Source organism: Schistocerca gregaria, unplaced genomic scaffold, assembly GCF_023897955.1.
Source record: "Schistocerca gregaria isolate iqSchGreg1 unplaced genomic scaffold, iqSchGreg1.2 ptg001053l, whole genome shotgun sequence".
Classification (NCBI taxonomy): domain Eukaryota; kingdom Metazoa; phylum Arthropoda; class Insecta; order Orthoptera; family Acrididae; genus Schistocerca; species Schistocerca gregaria.
Window position 1 is genome coordinate 7501 of NW_026062399.1, and position 5000 is coordinate 12500.

At 49.9% G+C, this 5000-nt stretch overlaps 1 non-coding gene across 1 annotated transcript in view; it reads right to left on the minus strand.

Moving 5' to 3' along the window:
• The window catches only part of LOC126327520 (small subunit ribosomal RNA), a 1893-nt gene extending 1281 nt beyond the window's left edge, over positions 1-612 (minus strand). Inside the window, exon 1 of the ribosomal RNA XR_007561329.1 lies at positions 1-612. This exon is cut by the window's left edge and continues 1281 nt beyond it. This is a non-coding gene — a ribosomal RNA (small subunit ribosomal RNA).
• Positions 613-5000: the final 4388 nt, after the last annotated feature.

Here is a 5000-nt window from a genome sequence, read left to right on the forward strand (position 1 = left end):
ATTGGAGCTGGAATTACCGCGGCTGCTGGCACCAGACTTGCCCTCCAATAGATACTCGTTAAAGGATTTAAAGTGTACTCATTCCGATTACGGGGCCTCGGATGAGTCCCGTATCGTTATTTTTCGTCACTACCTCCCCGTGCCGGGAGTGGGTAATTTGCGCGCCTGCTGCCTTCCTTGGATGTGGTAGCCGTTTCTCAGGCTCCCTCTCCGGAATCGAACCCTGATTCCCCGTTACCCGTTACAACCATGGTAGGCGCAGAACCTACCATCGACAGTTGATAAGGCAGACATTTGAAAGATGCGTCGCCGGTACGAGGACCGTGCGATCAGCCCAAAGTTATTCAGAGTCACCAAGGCAAACGGACCAGACAAGCCAATCCGATTGGTTTTGATCTAATAAAAGCGTCCCTTCCATCTCTGGTCGGGACTCTGTTTGCATGTATTAGCTCTAGAATTACCACAGTTATCCAAGTAACGTGGGTACGATCTAAGGAACCATAACTGATTTAATGAGCCATTCGCGGTTTCACCTTAATGCGGCTTGTACTGAGACATGCATGGCTTAATCTTTGAGACAAGCATATGACTACTGGCAGGATCAACCAGGGAGCTGCGTCAACTAGAGCTGAGCAGCCGGCCGCCCGGGAGTGTGTCCCGGGGGCCCGCGCGAACACGCAAGCGTCCGCTCAATTATTCTGCAAACAGGAGGAGGCCGAGCTCCCCTGCACGATACACCTCGAAACCCTCTCAGGTCCCGGCGGCGCGCAGCGCCGTCCTAGGTACTTGGTCGGTTTCGAGAGAGGCGCAATCGCCCGGAGTTAGGCGAGTAGACGGTTTTAGTGCGAACACCCTTGCTCCCAACTGAGCTTGCCGCTGCCGACAGAGGCCCGGGAGCGTGCTGTCGTGGCATTGCCGGCGGGAGACAACACGCGCCACCTATGGTGACCGGCAGCTCCAACGCCAGCGCCACACAAGGGCAAAGCCCCACTTGGGTGCAGAAGCGAACTCTCCCAGCACAGCGCACGCGCCAACACGTCCGCACAACTGCGATACAAACCACCTGCGAGAACCGCTGGGGCGACCGAGCAGCAGACGGCGTCGCGGCGCCGAGTGCCAGGCGGCGGCGCATCCTCAACGCACACAGTCCTCAATCAGACCAGCACACTGCAGATGTCCACCGCGCTTCGCACCGGGCTCGGCTGAACCAACTTTGGCCGCCAGGCGCCGCGTGCAGGGTGCGCCGCAGCGTAGCTGCGCCGCCTGCCGGGCCCGTCGGCTGGCGCTCCTGCCACTCGGCGCCCCCCACCAGCCGCCTGTTGCGCGTGCGCCCACGCAGCGCGCGGCCAACACGCCGGGCGGCCCCCCTTCACCGGCCGGGAACAGTCCCACCAAGCCACCGCCGCGTATCGCTTCATACCCACATGGGCCTAGTCACGCGTGTGGATGTGGCGGGTACCGCTGAAACAACCGGTTAATAGCTGTACCGATCGTCGCCATCACAGATTCACCTCCAGCGTGAACAACCGCTCAACAACGGATTTCCAGTTCATTTGCGTATCTTGGGCAGTAAACGTAGATGTCCACCTACATTTGCGAATTCAACAATTCTTGCATGCCAGGATGTCATGTGTCACGACACGCTACATCAGACCACATACACACTGCGACATGTGCAGAAGAGAACACGTGGAAGGTGGCCCGCGCACGTATGCGATGTACCTTCCGCGATCCACTGTCAACCGGCATCTGCGGCATGTCCCAGATATGGAACGCGGTCCACCAGGGTAGCACTTTGTGTGAGGCAATACGACAAAGTCGGAATACACGCGTCACTACATCAGACGGCTCACGCTGACCTGACCTGACCTGACTCACCGCACCACCACCCCCAGCGACCCAGGGTGACATACAATGCGTTCGTACGTTCCTCCCACACGCCTCTACGGCGTACCACAGTGCAACCTAGCTGTTATTGGGAGACGAGACAAGTAGCATCAAGCACAACATATGGAAATTGAGATTCGACACCGTTGGGCACAGCCAGCGTACGGTCACACGTATCACACTACTTCACTCTGTACGTAACGACCGATGATCGGTACAGCGTGTGGGTTACGCGTACGACATCAGCGGACAATGGACACAGACCATACCACGACGTACACTGAGGGCGTCGACATCTGAATGCAACTGAACAGCTGCGAGGCTCATTTAACACTCAAACGCCAGACCGACCAGCTTGAGAGGACAGAGACACAAAGAGGGGGACAGAGGGGGACAGAGGGGGGGGAGGGGGGGGGTCGGCGATATAGTCCTATTGCAGTACAATTGACAGTGGATAGCAGGAATATGTGGAAAGTAAGCAACACTCGCAAGACATCTACATGAGGATAACAACGACACCAGAGATTCCGAGCAGTGAACTATGTTAGGCAAAGGGACAACGTGGGTTAGGTTAAGGGACAACGTGGGTTAGGTTAAGGGACAACGTGGGTTAGGTTAAGGGACAACGTGGGTTAGGTTAAGGGACAACGTGGGTTAGGTTAAGGGACAACGTGGGTTAGGTTAAGGGACAACGTGGGTTAGGTTAAGGGACAACGTGGGTTAGGTTAAGGGACAACGTGGGTTAGGTTAAGGGACAACGTGGGTTAGGTTAAGGGACAACGTGGGTTAGGTTAAGGGACAACGTGGGTTAGGTTAAGGGACAACGTGGGTTAGGTTAAGGGACAACGTGGGTTAGGTTAAGGGACAACGTGGGTTAGGTTAAGGGACAACGTGGGTTAGGTTAAGGGACAACGTGGGTTAGGTTAAGGGACAACGTGGGTTAGGTTAAGGGACAACGTGGGTTAGGTTAAGGGACAACGTGGGTTAGGTTAAGGGACAACGTGGGTTAGGTTAAGGGACAACGTGGGTTAGGTTAAGGGACAACGTGGGTTAGGTTAAGGGACAACGTCGGTTAGGTTAAGGGACAACGTCGGTTAGGTTAAGGGACAACGTCGGTTAGGTTAAGGGACAACGTCGGTTAGGTTAAGGGACAACGTCGGTTAGGTTAAGGGACAACGTGGGTTAGGTTAAGGGACAACGTGGGTTAGGTTAAGGGACAACGTGGGTTAGGTTAAGGGACAACGTGGGTTAGGTTAAGGGACAACGTGGGTTAGGTTAAGGGACAACGTGGGTTAGGTTAAGGGACAACGTGGGTTAGGTTAAGGGACAACTTGAGTTAGGTTAAGGGACAACTTGAGTTAGGTTAAGGGACAACTTGAGTTAGGTTAAGGGACAACTTGAGTTAGGTTAAGGGACAACTTGAGTTAGGTTAAGGGACAACTTGAGTTAGGTTAAGGGACAACTTGAGTTAGGTTAAGGGACAAATTGAGTTAGGTTAAGGGACAACTTGAGTTAGGTTAAGGGACAAATTGAGTTAGGTTAAGGGACAAATTGAGTTAGGTTAAGGGACAAATTGAGTTAGGTTAAGGGACAAATTGAGTTAGGTTAAGGGACAAATTGAGTTAGGTTAAGGGACAACTTGAGTTAGGTTAAGGGACAAATTGAGTTAGGTTAAGGGACAAATTGAGTTAGGTTAAGGGACAAATTGAGTTAGGTTAAGGGACAACTTGAGTTAGGTTAAGGGACAACTTGAGTTAGGTTAAGGGACAACTTGAGTTAGGTTAAGGGACAACTTGAGTTAGGTTAAGGGACAACTTGAGTTAGGTTAAGGGACAACTTGAGTTAGGTTAAGGGACAACTTGAGTTAGGTTAAGGGACAACTTGAGTTAGGTTAAGGGACAACTTGAGTTAGGTTAAGGGACAACTTGAGTTAGGTTAAGGGACAACTTGAGTTAGGTTAAGGGACAACTTGAGTTAGGTTAAGGGACAACTTGAGTTAGGTTAAGGGACAACTTGAGTTAGGTTAAGGGACAACTTGAGTTAGGTTAAGGGACAACTTGAGTTAGGTTAAGGGACAACTTGAGTTAGGTTAAGGGACAAATTGAGTTAGGTTAAGGGACAAATTGAGTTAGGTTAAGGGACAACTTGAGTTAGGTTAAGGGACAACTTGAGTTAGGTTAAGGGACAAATTGAGTTAGGTTAAGGGACAACTTGAGTTAGGTTAAGGGACAACTTGAGTTAGGTTAAGGGACAACTTGAGTTAGGTTAAGGGACAACTTGAGTTAGGTTAAGGGACAACTTGAGTTAGGTTAAGGGACAACTTGAGTTAGGTTAAGGGACAACTTGAGTTAGGTTAAGGGACAACTTGAGTTAGGTTAAGGGACAACTTGAGTTAGGTTAAGGGACAACTTGAGTTAGGTTAAGGGACAACTTGAGTTAGGTTAAGGGACAAATTGAGTTAGGTTAAGGGACAAATTGAGTTAGGTTAAGGGACAAATTGAGTTAGGTTAAGGGACAAATTGAGTTAGGTTAAGGGACAACTTGAGTTAGGTTAAGGGACAACGTGGGTTAGGTTAAGGGACAAATTGAGTTAGGTTAAGGGACAACTTGAGTTAGGTTAAGGGACAACTTGAGTTAGGTTAAGGGACAACTTGAGTTAGGTTAAGGGACAACTTGAGTTAGGTTAAGGGACAACTTGAGTTAGGTTAAGGGACAACTTGAGTTAGGTTAAGGGACAACTTGAGTTAGGTTAAGGGACAACTTGAGTTAGGTTAAGGGACAACTTGAGTTAGGTTAAGGGACAACTTGAGTTAGGTTAAGGGACAACTTGAGTTAGGTTAAGGGACAACTTGAGTTAGGTTAAGGGACAACTTGAGTTAGGTTAAGGGACAACTTGAGTTAGGTTAAGGGACAACTTGAGTTAGGTTAAGGGACAAATTGAGTTAGGTTAAGGGACAAATTGAGTTAGGTTAAGGGACAAATTGAGTTAGGTTAAGGGACAAATTGAGTTAGGTTAAGGGACAAATTGAGTTAGGTTAAGGGACAAATTGAGTTAGGTTAAGGGACAAATTGAGTTAGGTTAAGGGACAAATTGAGTTAGGTTAAGGGACAAC